Source organism: Rhipicephalus microplus, chromosome X, assembly GCF_043290135.1.
Source record: "Rhipicephalus microplus isolate Deutch F79 chromosome X, USDA_Rmic, whole genome shotgun sequence".
Taxonomy (NCBI): domain Eukaryota; kingdom Metazoa; phylum Arthropoda; class Arachnida; order Ixodida; family Ixodidae; genus Rhipicephalus; species Rhipicephalus microplus.
The window spans coordinates 500,556,255-500,570,853 of record NC_134710.1 but is presented as its reverse complement, the minus strand read 5'-3'; positions in this window follow the sequence as shown (position 1 = coordinate 500,570,853).

The following is a 14,599-nucleotide window of genomic DNA, read 5'->3' as shown; positions in this document are numbered from 1 at the left end:
CTCACCGAGCTTCTTAAAAAAGACGTCCCATTTAATTGGAATTCGCCTCAGAGTGCTGCATTTTCGGCGCTCATTGCAGCCCTCACGACTACGCCAATATTAGCTCACTTCGATCAGACTGCCCCGACAGAAGTTCGTACGGACGCGAGTGGCCACGGAATTGGTGCTGTTTTAGCTCAGCGTCAGCATGGACGTGACTGTGTCATCGCTTACGCCAACCGCCTTTTATCCCCTGCCGAGAGGAACTATTCCATAACCGAAAGAGAGTGCCTTGCTCTTGTTTGGGCTGTCGCTAAATTTCGCCCGTACCTCTTCGGCCGCAGTTTTACTGTTGTAACTGATCACCATGCACTCTGCTGGCTTTTCTCGCTAAAGGATCCCACGGGACGCCTCGGTCGTTGGTCTCTACGCCTCCAAGAATACACCTTCTCGGTCGTCTATAAATCTGGTCACCTCCATCAAGACGCTGACTGCCTGTCACGGTATCCAGTGGATCCACCAGACGCCACAGAGAGAGCTACGGAAACTTGCGTCTTATCAATATCAGAATTTCTTGATATCGCTTCTGAGCAACGCCGCGACCCGGATTTACTTCCCATCATAGAAAGCCTGAGTTCCGCTACTCCGCCCACTTCCCTGAACTTGTATTTCCTTCAAGAAGGAGTTCTCTACCGCCACAACATGCGCCCTAATGGTCCTGACCGCCTTCTCGTCGTGCCTTCCCATCTGCGTGTAGATGTTCTCCGACAGCTTCACGATGAACCTGCCGCTGGTCACCTGGGAGTCACCCGCACTTATGATCGCGTCCGGCGCCGTTTTTTCTGGCCACGCCTATATCGCTCTGTGCAAAAGTATGTCGCCAGCTGCGACCTTTGTCAACGTCGAAAACGACCAACATCGCTTCCAGCTGGCCTTCTTAACCCTATTGAGATCCCTGCTGAACCATTCTACCGCGTAGGGCTCGACCTTCTCGGGCCATTTCCCACTTCTGCCTCCGGGAACAAATGGGTTGCCGTGGCGACCGACTACGCGACACGTTACGCGATCACCCGCGCTCTTCCAACCAGCTGCGCTACCGATGTCGCCGACTTTCTGCTACATGACATCATATTGCATCACGGCGCTCCTCGACAGCTAGTTACTGATCAAGGCCGATACTTTTTATCTCGCGTCGTCCAGGATATCGTACGTTCCTGTTCCACGAACCACAAGTTCACAACGGCATACCATCCACAAACTAATGGACTTACAGAGCGCCTGAATCGCACTATCACGGACATGTTGTCAATGTATGTTTCTCCAGACCACCGTGACTGGGACGCAACGTTACCCTACGTCACCTTCGCTTACAACTCCTCCAGACATGACACCGCAGGCTATTCCCCGTTTTACCTTCTTTATGGACGGGAACCCTCTCTGCCTCTTGATACACTCCTTCCCGCTGGTTCAAGCTCCCCTGTCACATACGTCCGCGATGCCATAGAGCGAGCCGACGCAGCACGACAGATTGCCCGAGAACGACTCATGCTTTCTCAAGCCTCCCAGAAAGATCGATATGATCGTCACCACCGCGAAGTTTCGTATGCACCAGGTTCTCTCGTACTCTTGTGGACCCCATGTCGTCACATCGGCCTCTCAGAAAAACTTTTATTTCGCTATGACGGACCATAGAAAGTCCTTCACAAGATCACCAACCTCACCTACGAGATACAGCGAGTCGTCGACGAAGCGCACTCAATGCCACCACCATCCACTGTTGTGCACGTCGTCAGACTGAAGCCTTATGTGTCACCCAACACTCCCCTTTCGTGACAAGCGCCGGGTCGGCGCTTTCACGCCGCGGGGTAGTGCCACAAGGCAGTAGTGGGATTGGGGCATAAAGCGGTAGAGGGTCCCTGGCTGAAAGAAAAGACTACGAAGTGGATAGAGACTGGTTCCAGCCCGCCAGTGCGCCAGGCATTGTCATCGCGTGTAATCGTTGTAAATATCTGTAAATATACGTTTTCTTGTAAGAATATATATAGAAAAAAGGCACTTTGGCATGGTAATCGCTTTGTTTCAATTATGTTGTGAAATACCGCAGAGCAGACGTCCCTGTGGCTACAACCAAATTTAATGCTGCCAAACGATAAAATTACTACCACATCTAATTCTAATCCTAATTTTTCAAGTGGAGCTACCAGGTATCTTTTCCACTGATAAGAATATCGGCGACAGAATAAAAAGCAATGATTTATTGTTTCCATTTATTTGCAAACCTAACATAAAGGTGACGCCTTTAGACTAATTTTATGTAAATAATAATTTAGTTATGGAATTCTACAACGCAATCTAGTATAAGTAACTTCCAATTGCCGTGTTGCACACCACTGTCTATTCCTGCCGCATCTTAGATATGCGAAATCTCGAAATTTATCCAATGAGTAGGAGCTGAATTTATGCAAACAGAGGTTTCTAAACCTTATTGCTGTCGCGTAAGCCGTATCAGCCAAAATCGGGCTAAGGGGACCGCTAAGAGTTACTGTGGCTAGTGCAACCGCCATCTCATTGAGATGTATGCCACGATGGCCTGGCACCCATAACAGGTGAAGTTTTTGCAAGCTTTTCAGTATTAGTTGTCGAAACATATGCATAAGTGTTCAGTTGGCTCCCTAAGACAGAGCAGCACATACTGAAAACGAATCTGTAATAACTACTGCTTTTGATTCGCCCAAAGGAAGTTTCCGTAGTGCCAGGACAATAGCAAATAATTCTGCTATGAATATAGGTGTGTAATCTGGAAGTCTAACCCAAAAGAACCAGTAAAAAGAACGTGAGAAGATACCTGTCCCAGCTCTTTCATTTGATACGGATGCATCAGTCGCAAGTATGATGTTGATGTTCACGTGTGCCAAGTAATCCTGAAGCTGATCATTTAAATATTGAAATGACATTAACTTCGCGTTAGAGGGGTAAATATTCTTAAATTCTACCTGAAAATTTAAATAAATTACTTGTTGAGCAAATATGTTTGATTTTAATGTTCAGTGGTTCTAGCAGCGTTTGAATGAACATGGTGTGCAGGTAGTGGAATCGCGACCACGGAGTTTAAAAAAATAAGCTTGGCTCTTTATTAAAAGCATAATCTCTGGGACAAAGTGTATATAGTTTTAAAAATGTTTGGATAGTAAGTATTTTGAATCTATTTAACACTGAAGGTAGACGCGCTTCCATGTAGAGCACATTGTTAGCAACAAACTTGATAATGATATGTGAGGTTTAACGTCCCAAAACCACCATATGATTATGAGAGACGCCGTAGTGGAAAACTCCGGAAATTTCGACCACCTGGGGTTCTTTCACGTGCACCCAAATCTGAGAACACGGGCCTACAACATTGCCGCCTTCATCGGAAACGCAGCCGCCGCAGTCGAGATTTGAACCCGCGACTTGCGGGTCAGCAGCCGAGTACCTTAGCCACTAGACCACCGTGGTGGGGCCAACAAACTTAGCAGTCCAAGGCACAATTGTAAAGCTTCCTTTTCCAAATAGTATTAGCGGTCTCATTTTATAAGTCGCCCTGCCCAAAAATGACGCACCGCCGAATTGCATGGTAGGACGCAAGTACATTTTATATATCATTACCAATGTATTTCTGCGCAACTCCGTTTTTCTGTTGCTGAGCTTGCGTAACCACCCCATGGCTCATGTTTTCTTGGACCCAATGTGATTTATCAATGTGACTGTCCCAATTTAACGAGCAGTTATATATGATGCCTAAGTATTTGAGTGAATCCACCTAGAGAATCAGCTCTGTGCCATATATAAGGGAGATGTTGACAGAATCCCTGAACGAGAATGCAAGACGCGCGCTCTTCTTTACGTTTAAAGACATTCGATTTTTTTCAAGCCATTCCTCTATTATGTTTAGGTAATTATGTAATGTATGATAATGTAATTGCAGATCCCTGTTTGTCGCAAAGAAAGCAATGTCATCTGCATACACATATAAATGAGTATTGCTATGTGTTGGAATTGAACTGAGAAACATGTTAAACAACGTTTGTGAGAGCACTGCTCCCCGTGGAACGCAGCGGCATTGTCGATATTTTTTAGAAAAACAACCACTTTGAAAGCAATAAAACTCTTTCTCCCTTAAAAACTCTGCTACCCATGCTATCAAGTAGTTTGGTGATACATTTCCCTCTGCTATATTAGTATTTTATGCTCACTTTGTCGTATGCCTTGGCCAAATCGAGCGTAACCAATGCCCAATACTCTCTTCTACGCGGCCAACTGTATACGACTCTCCAAATCCACGTGCGCACACTATATAGAACTTCCCGATTTAAGCCAATTTGACTAGGGTTCAGTATTGATTTCTCCTAAATGTATTTCATCACACGTGCATTTAAAACTCTTTCAATGAGTTTAACCAAATTAGATGTAATAGAAATTGGCCTTACATTGTCAATTGTATACCCGAGTCCCTGTTTTTAGGTATCAGAATTATTTTGAAGAGTTTCCAATCCGCAGGTAGCCAAGAAGTTTTCAAAGAGTAATTAACCATTATAAAGAGTTATATAGGGGAAACGTCGTATAGTACATTTATCATTGCTGAGGTTACTCAATCTAGTCCAGCTGCTGCAGGAGGTAAGTGCTTCACTACATTTGCTAGTTCCGCTAATGTCACGTCATAGAACTCTTCCCCTGCAATTGGCTTTACTATGTGTTTTGGCATTATTGATCTGAATCTATCTTCTAATTCTTTAGCAATGTTTTCAATTTGTCCAGTGAGTTTGCGAGGCAATAAAATTGAAGAATAAATATTGCCGGATGGTGGTATCATTTTTCTGGAACGCAAAAATCTAAGAAAGTGCTTTTCTGTTGTTTGATTTTGAAAGATGCTCCGCCGCGGTGGTCTAGTGGCTAAGGTACTCGGCTGCTGACCCGCAGGTCGCGGGTTCGATTCCCGGCTGCGGCGGCTGCATTTCCGATGGAGGCGGAAATGTTGTAGGCCCATGTACTCAGATTTGGGTGCACGTTAAAGAACCCCAGGTGGTCAAAATTTCCGGAGCCCTCACTACGGCATCTCTCATAATCAAATGGTGGTTTTGGGACGTTAAACCCCACAAATAAATCAATGATTTTGAAAGATAGCTGAATTTGTTAGTGTCATAGTCATCTTTTGCTTTGTGTACTGTACGTTTAAAATCTGCTGCCACGTATTTATAGTCCCACCAGTTTTTTGGGCATTCGTTGTGAATAAGTTGCTTGCACGCTGCTTCTCGTTTTCTATACCCCCTCATACAATCAGCGTTTCACTATGGGCTAAGCGATCCACCTGTGCCTGAGGTTATTGTAAAAGTAGACATTTTATTGCTTTTCTCAATACCGCACACAGACTCATAGCCTGAAGGTCTTTCTGCATGTCCTTGCAAATAATCAAAGTGGACTTTAAGTCTTTTTGTAATTGCTGATAATATACAAACGAGTCAATTTTGTCAATTAAATATATCATGGGAAAGTTAACATCGAAGCTAATAGGAAAGTGGTCACTGTTTGTTGCGCAATCTAAAGTTTTCCACGACGAAACGCTTAATGAGAAGCTGGAGAAGGTCAGATCTATAGCAGACTTTGATTGTCTCCTAACAAAAGTAACAGTGGGGAAATTTATACAAGATAATTGATTATCAACAGTCCATTCCCAGAAGCGCCTTCCACTCACATCAGTCTTTTAACCCCAAGACACGTGGTGTGATTTGAAGTCACCAGTTAATATTACACTCTTCCTGCAGGAAGCAAACATCGCATCTAAGCATCTTGTATTCTGCACTCCAGCCGGAAAGCATGCGTTAACAAAAGAAAAAGGGGAACAGCCAGGCAGAGTGATGTCTAATATCATAATTTCATAGTGTCCATGCACAGGTAGTTGGTGGTCGCTCTATGACTAAGTTTAGTTGATATAAAAATGTCCAGTACAGCACCTGTGCTTGGTCTGTCTAAACGAAATAAGCGATAATTTTTAGGTATAAATTTTGTCCATTTATAAGCCAGGTTTCTTGTAAAGTAATAATATCTGAGAAATTGGCGAAGAAATAGATGATAAATCTGTGGTAGCCGACCCTATTGATCGATAATTACACTGTAATACTTTTAGGGAGCCTATTTTTTCGCTATAAACTCGACGCGGAGACTGCTTGATCGAAAAGATCTTTCTTCAAGAAGTCTTTTTTTAAAGGTTCTCAAAAAAGTCGTTCCTTGACAAGTATTTTTTTAGATTTTGACTTCTGTGAAGACTTTTTCGATAGGGGAGATCAGGCGCACTTCAAGGAATTTTGAGATTCCGCATCTATATCTGTGAATTCATCGGAGTCATCCGATGTAGGTTCTGGATCTGCCCACAGTATCTTATTGGAGGGTCCTGCTCGAGGAGATGCGCATCGTGTAGGAGCTATCGGGCTTTCTGTCCCTGCACACGTTGCAACCTCTAAATCCTCAGAAGTCTGATTTTTCATAGACACTGAAGCAAGGATTTGGGTCAACTGAGATGTTAACAATTCAGCCACGACTCCCATAATATTGTTGGCAAGACGCTCCATCGCCTGTTCCGTTGCCTTCTTTATGGTCTCTGCTATAGATTGATTTTGCTAATGATGCATCCGTAGCCGCGGTATGTCGTGCTGTTACGCTTGTGTAGCCTTTCGAGCGTTCTTGTAATTAGGTCACAGCTTCCCTCCGGGAGCAACGCCTGCATTCCACAATTTCCAGTAGTCTAGCTTCTCGTTCTTTCGCCTCACATTCTAAAGAGTCTGCAGGATGGGCGTGATGACATAAACGTTACTTCGCTTCTGCAGAGTTGCACTTACGGCTTTCATAATTTTCTCCGCATATTCGACATCTAGCAGTTGATCTACACCCTTTTCCGCTGTGGCCATAACTCCAACAATTCAAGCATTGCAGTGGCTTAGGGTGTAGAGGCTTTACCTTATAGATAAGAGGCCAAGCCTTAATTTCAGTTGGCCTTATCGTTCCCGCAAAGGTTACTATCACCGATTCGGTAGGTGATTTTTTCTTGTCAACCAGACGTGTGCACCTCTATACTGACACTGCACCTGCTACCGAAAATAATTCCAGAATTTTCGCCGGGGTCAGGCTCGTATCTACACCGCGGACTATGCCTTTCAAACATGCAAGATGCACTGGAATAAATGGGCTCACCTGCTACGCTGCAAATTCGCTAAAAATGAGAAGCTCTCGGACACACTCCTGATCGGCAGAGCAGCACAAAATACCACCACGACAGAAATGCCGAAACTCTGTGATCTTTTGAAAGTGTGAAGTGGCTTTAGGAAGCTTCATTTGAATCACCTTCGGATTATTCATTGGTATCGTACCTCCATTGGTCGGTACCAGAGCCACAGGGACGTTGATAACCCCACTGCAAAGAAAAGAATCAATCGGCCATTCCTTGGCCGGTATAGATGCTAGCCAAGGGGAAGGCCCTTGGCCAGGCGAAGAAACCGACATCTCGATAGCCTGATTCGCTTGAACTCAGAAAATCAATTGGCACAAACAAAAAACAGCTGTCAAAATAGCGCTCAAAACCATAAATAAGCAAACGTGAAACTCAAGTGCAATCCTGCCGCCCGTCGTTCCAGCCGTTCCAACACATGAGAAGCAGCGCAGAGCCGATTCCTTCGGGTACAGGTTGGTTGTTTGGTTGGTGCCTCAACACCTTGGCGCCACCCACGTAGGGAATAGGCCATGAATGGGACGGTGCCTTGTTTTTTAAATCAGTTCACTTCTTGAAGGGCAGGGTTGGATAAATTAGGTAATATAGCTAAAAAATAAAAAGGGTTAGATCTCTGAACAAACAAACAAAAACCATTCAAAAGGAAAACACACACAAAAAAGAAAAAAATTCATACACAAAACAACTGAATTTATCTATGTTTAGCATTTCATTCTTTTAGATTCCCGTAAGAAATCTGTAACGGCGGTAAAAACACTTTTGTGGCTGAAACCAAATGCGACTGCGCCAAATGAAAGAATCACTGGAAGTGTCAAGTTTAAGTCCGAATTTCGTAGGAAATCTTCTCGTAGATTTTTCCTTTGACTTTTGAATTTTCGGCATGACAAAAAGAAGTGCTCCAAAGATTCACTCTCATTAAAATAAAGGCAAAAAGGCGACTGTGCCAGACCCAACCTGTGAAGGTGAAAGTTGAATGAAAGGACTCTACAACGCAGCCTTGTAGTTACTATTTCTTTCTTTCTTGATGAACACCACTTGTTCTTCCAAGAAAACTTTAGCTGCGGATAGTCTGATAAAAACAAAGGAGATTTCTTGAAGTTATTGGCCGTTGTGCGTTTTTCAAAGCGTGCTGCTGTGATATATTCTGAAGTAGGCAAAATAGGTAAAACAGGACAATCAAGGGAAGATACAGCTAGTGCATCTGCATGCTCATTGAGAGCTTAACCTCTATGACCTGGTACCCAAACTAGTCGAACGAGTCGCACATGTCTAGGAATAAGCGAGTAGAAAGTTTCTAAAGTTCACAAAAAAGTTCGTGAGCTTAAGGCAGTACAGACCGAGAGACAGTCTGTTAGAAGAATCACAGCTGATAGCCCCGCCGCGGTGGTCTAGTGGCTAAAGTACTCGGCTGCTGACCCACAGGTCAAGGGTTCAAATCCCGGCTGCGGCGGCTGCATTTCCGATGGAGGCGGAAATGTTGTAGGCTCGTGTGCTCAGATTTGCGTGCACGTTAAAGAACCCCAGGTGGTCGAAATTTCCGGAGCCCTCCACTATGGCGTCTCTCATAATCATATGGTGGTTTTGGCACGTTAAACCCCACATATTAATCAAGTAACCGCTGATAGATATTTGCGCACTTTACACAATGCTAGGACTATTGCTTGCAGCTCAGCTTGGTAAATAGGGGTAAATTCGGGTAATCGAAATGAGATAGCCCAATCTAGAGAGAATAATACGATTCTTACGCCAGCCTTCTCTTTCTAAACAGAAGCGTCAGTCGCTATCACAATGGATGTTTCTAAAATGATGTTCCAAAAGGCCATTTATATACTGATATGGTAAATTTTTTGCATCCTTGTGATATATATCAATTAAAACAATACTAATTGCACGTACATTGTTGAGTACAAGTATTTCTCAATGGTTAACTCTTAAGTGGTCCAAAAGTTTCTGTTTAAATATTACTTAAGGGCACCGTAATTTAGACCATTGGTGGTTGAAAAATGAGGTCTGCTGGTTAATGAAGACATACTGCGACCTGCTCTGAGGTGAAAAAAAGAAATTGAAAATTTGGACAAAGTCAATGTAGAAATTAAAGAGCGTGCCAATATGGGAAAAGTCAATGAACGAAGAAGCAAGTTCACAAAAATAAATAAAAAACACAAAGAACAGTGTATGGTAAAGAAAAAGTTACCAACAACATGCAATAAATGGTTTCATGCGCAACACATGAACGACGTCCGACCTCGGTCGTGTCCTGCTCCGTGCCTTCGGTGTTGAGTCTGGAACCACTTCACAGTTCACATCACTGACACGGCGTAACACTTTATATGGGCCAAAGTAATGGCTCAGTAACTTTTCACTAAAGCTACGGTGGTGGACGGGCGTCCACTTTCAAACTTAGTCTCCGGGATTGTAAAACACTTTTTGTGGCAGGTGTTATAGCGTCGTGCGTCTGCCTGCTGTTGCTGGCGATGTACAGTCATGCGAGCTGCCAGGCTTCCTCAGCACGCTCGGCGAATTTTTCGGCGTGAATTGCCAACTCGTCTTCGTCTTGCGACTCGTCTTCGTCTTGACACGGTAGCATAGAGTCCAGCATGGTGTGCACTTCGCGGTTGTAGAGAAGCCGAAACGACGTGAATCGCGTCGTCTCTTGCATGGCGGTAATACACGCGAAAGTCACGTATAGTATAATCTGGTCCCATGTTTTGTGCTGTACGTCGATGTAGATTGAGATCATGTCTGCGTGGGTCTTATTCAGTCGCTCGGCAAGTCCATTAGTTTGCGGCCGGTATACAGTTGTCTTTCGGTGTCTGGTGTTGCTTAGTTTGAAAACTTCGTCCATAAGCTGCGCCGTGAATGCTGTCCTTCTGTCTATTATTGTACTCGAAGACGCACCGTGTCGCGACACGATGTGGCACATGAAAAATTGTGCTACCTCCAAAGCCGTGGCTTGTGGGATTGCCTGCGTCTCAGCGTAGCGTGTCAAATAGTCGGTCACGACGGTCACTCATTTGTTGCTGTCCACAGACAGGGAAAATGGCCCGAGAATGCCCATGCCGACTTGGTCGATTGGCGTGCAAGGTGCTTCTATAGGCTGAAGCAAACCAGCTGGCTTAGCAGATGGTTGCTTTCTGCGCTGACATTCCCAACAGCTCTTGACGTACTTCTTGACGTTTGCCGAAAGTTTTGGCCAATAGTACCTCTCGCTCACTCTGGCAAGTGTCCATGAGTAGCCCAGATTACTGGATGTGGGTTCGCCATGGCAAGCGAAGAGGACGCCGTCTCGCATGTCTAGAAGAACCATGAGAAGGTAAGCACGGTTGTTTGAACAAGCGTTCTTGTACAGCACACTGTCTTGCAGGCAGAACGACGTCAACGAGTGGGATAAATGACGTGGTATGATTGCGCCCTGGCCCTCTAAATGATCGATGATTGGACGAATCATTGCGTCATCTCGCTGCCATTTGCTCAAGTTTGATGAGCTGATGGTGCGAGGAAGCCTTCGTCTTTCTAGGCTTCTTGACTGACGACAAGAAGGGGTGCGCGTGACAGCGCCTTCATGCTTACGGCCGGACTTATGAACGATGGTGACGTCAAATTCCAGCAGCCGCAAGCTCCACCGTGCTAGCCGTCCTGAAGGGTCACGCAGGCTTGACAACCAACAGAGGGCGTGGTGGTCCATCACTTTCCTGAAGGGACGACCATAAAGGTACGGGCAAAACTTGGTGATAGCCCACACAACTGCGAGGCACTCTTTCTCCGTAATGAAATGATTCACCTCGGCACGGGATAGAGAGCGGCTGGCGTAGGCTATCACTATTTCGATGGCCTCTGGTGCTGAACGAGCACTGCACCGAGCTCAATGTTACTAGCGTCAGCATGGACCTCCATGTCAGCATCATCGTTGAAATGAGCGAGAACGGGCGCTGATTGCATGTGCTGTCGCAGCTCATCAAAAGCATGCCTGTTGCTCGTTTTTCCAGACAAACAGCGTGTCGTTCCTTGTGAGGCGAGTCAGAGGTTCTGCTATCTGTGAAAACCCATGAATGAACCGGCGATAGTAGGCGCACAAACCAAGGAAGCACCGGACGGCTTTTTTATCGACAAGAGCTGGTACTTCGGCCACAGTGGCAAGCTTGTCCGGATCGGGCCAGACTGTTTGGGCGCTAACTACATGTCCAAGAAATATGCGTTCCTCATAGCCAAAGTGGCCCTTCTGTGGCTTTAGTGCGAGGTCTGCCTATCGGATAGCCTCCAGCACGCTACGTAGGCGGTGAAGGTGCTGCTCGAACGTGGCAGAGAAGACCACCAAATCATCAAGGTAGACAAAACAAGTCTGCCACTTGAGCCCTGTGAGGATAATGTACCTTATTTGCTGGAAACTTGCCGGCGCTGAACACAAGCCAAAAGGTGGTACTCGAAATCGGTATAGGCCGTCTGGAGTCACGAAGACTGTTTTTTCGCGGTCTCGCTGATCTACCTCAATTTTCCAGTACCCGCTTTTGAGATCGAAAGAAGGGAAATAATGGGCACGATAAAGTCTATCCAGCGAATTGCGATACGCGGCAGCGGGTACACATTCTTTTTGGTCACGTTGCTAATCTTTCGGTAGTCGACGCAGAAGCGTTGCGACCAGTCCTTTTTGACAAGCACGACTGGAGACGACCACGGGCTGTTGTATGGTGTGATAAGGCCATCGTCTAACATCTCGCGGACTTGCGTACGTATCGCTTGACGTTGTTTAGCCGACACGCAGTAGGGGCGCTGGTGTATCCGGCGTGCGTCCTCGTACGTGATGATCCTGTGCTGACTGATGGACGTCTGATGGATCTTTGAGCAACTTTCGAAGCAAGACCTGAACTCGAACAAGAGCGCTTGCACCGCAGTATGGTTATCGGTGGATAGATCTGGATTGATGTCAAAATTACTCATTGACGTGTCTGCGGTATCCACTAGTTCTGACGTGAGGCAGTTCGTGATGTTTGCTACTTCGTGGGCGAATGCTATCGAAGTGCCATGAAAAAGGTGCCGATGCTCGTTGTTGAAGTTGGTAACGACCAATTAAGATCAGCCATCACGAAGGCGCATTACACTTCTAGCTACACAAATGTCTCGCTGCAGGAGGTGTTCTAAATTTGTCTCGGCCACCACATCGCCATCGCCTAAACCACAGCATGTTACGTCGACTAGAACACTTGCTCGTGGAGGAAGCGTCATGCTCTGTTCAGAAATAAGGAGTACGCCGACACGCCGTCCGTCATCCTGCACGTTGATTTCTCGCTGGGCTGAGAACGTGACGCGGCACTCTTCCAGATCAATGATAGCCCCATTTTCCAGTAGAAAGTCAACTCCCAGAAAGATGTCACGGGAGCATTCACGTAGAACAAGGCAGCTTGCAACGAATGTATACCCTTGAATCTGCACTCTAGTTGTGCAGGCGCCCAGTGGAGTAACGACGTGGCCACCAGATGTCCGAACCTGCGAGTTACGCCACGGCGCGATGACTTTCTTCAGCTGCGTTGTTAGTTTCCCGCTCAGTATGAAATAGTCTGTGCCGGTGTCCACTAACGCATTAACTGCACAACCATCAATTGTCACTGCTATGTCGAGTGAAAGCCGACTATTTTTTGCAGCAGCAGGTGATGCCGGACTGGTTTCTGTACGATTATATGTCAATAGGAGGTCTTCAGCACTTCGAAGTTCAGTGACCCCACCCCCAGAGGCCACTTCGGCTAGTTTTTTCGGCGGGATCTGGGAGACCGTGTGGTAGAATCCCAATGGGGCGTTGATGAAAATCACCTCGGTGATGGTGAGCGCGACTGGCGCCTGGCAGACGGTGGTGTATCCTGCTGGGAGAGGTAGTTTGCGATGTCGCGTGGTCTCTGGCCGTAATGGGGTGGCAGCGAGTACGCAGGGAAGCCGCGAAGCCCAAGACGGCGATATGGGCACTGGCAGTACAAGTGATCAGCTTCTCAGTGAAAGAACTGAGGCCGATGATCGGGTGTGTGCCAAACATCAGACTTCCGAGGAGACGTGTGCCGATTGTCGATGTACTGGACCGATTGAGCCGAACGATGGGCGACAGAAGTGCCACGAACAAAGAGCAAGGATGGTGTCATGTACGTGCCTTCGTAGTATGGTATGTGCTGCCCTGACTGGAGTGAAACAGCAGGAAAAGGATGAACGAACAATGGCTGCAGTGTCGTGTACGTGCCTTCGTAGTACGGTATGTGCTGCGCTGACTGGAGTGAAACAGCAGGAAAAGGATGAACGAACAATGGCCGCAATGCGGCAGGGCGTTTCAAGGCTTCCGCGTGGGATGTTCCACGGCGGTATTTAGCAGGAGCTGGCGCAGCTCTATCAGGAGGCAAGGTGTCCCGGAGGGCCTGGGGCAGCTCATCTTTGATCACATTCGCAATACAGCTATATAGACCACAGTTGCAATAGAGCAATAGGTTGAGGTGTTACATGTCCTTTGCAAATCGTCATATACTATATTACGGATGAGTTCACATGGACGGTTATTGCTGGTTTCAGTGGCGGTGAAAATGTGGGCAGTGGACATGCCACTGACTTGCCTGTTGTATTGGTTGGATCACTACTGAAGCATTTTTTCTAGTGTCGGGGCTTCGGACAAGAACTCTGCGACAGTTTTCGGAGGGCTTCGCACGAGGCCAGCAAAAAGCTTGTCCTTGACACCGCACACCAAGTGACGCAACTTCTTGTCTCCCGTCATTCTTGAATCGGCCCATCCGAAGAGGCGCATTAGGTCTTCGACCTACGTGGTCACAGTTTCGTTTGGCAACTGAACGCAGGCCCGAATAGCTCGTTCAGCTCTTTCTTGGCAATCAGCGCTGGCATAGGCCTGCAGAAATCTACGAGAGAATTCAGACCACGTTGTCAGCTGCTCATCGATTTTGATACCACTTACGTGCCGAAACTTCGAGATAGAAATAGACACGACCTAGTTTTGCCGCGTCGTCCTACTCATTCAAGGTGGCTACGCGCTAGAATTCCGCCAACCAGTCCTCCACGTCCTCGCCCTCCATGCCATAGAACGTTGCCAATGCCCGCGGGCTTTCCAACATATAACGGTTCAACGTTGTGCTTCCCGTACCGGTTGGCTAGGTTTGCACCGAAGCGCTGGTCATATTTGTCGACGTGGTTGGAGGAGTATCGTCAACATCTGAAGGCAATCCCCTAATTAGGCGGTTGGTGCGATGCACAGGAGTGTTGACTGGCACTGTACTCGTATCACGGCTCCCTAGGGGGGAGGGGTCTGCAGCATCCGTGAGACTACTCAGCACGTCCACCAGTTTGTCACGATGAATCACAAGTACTGGGGGGGTTTATTAAAACACC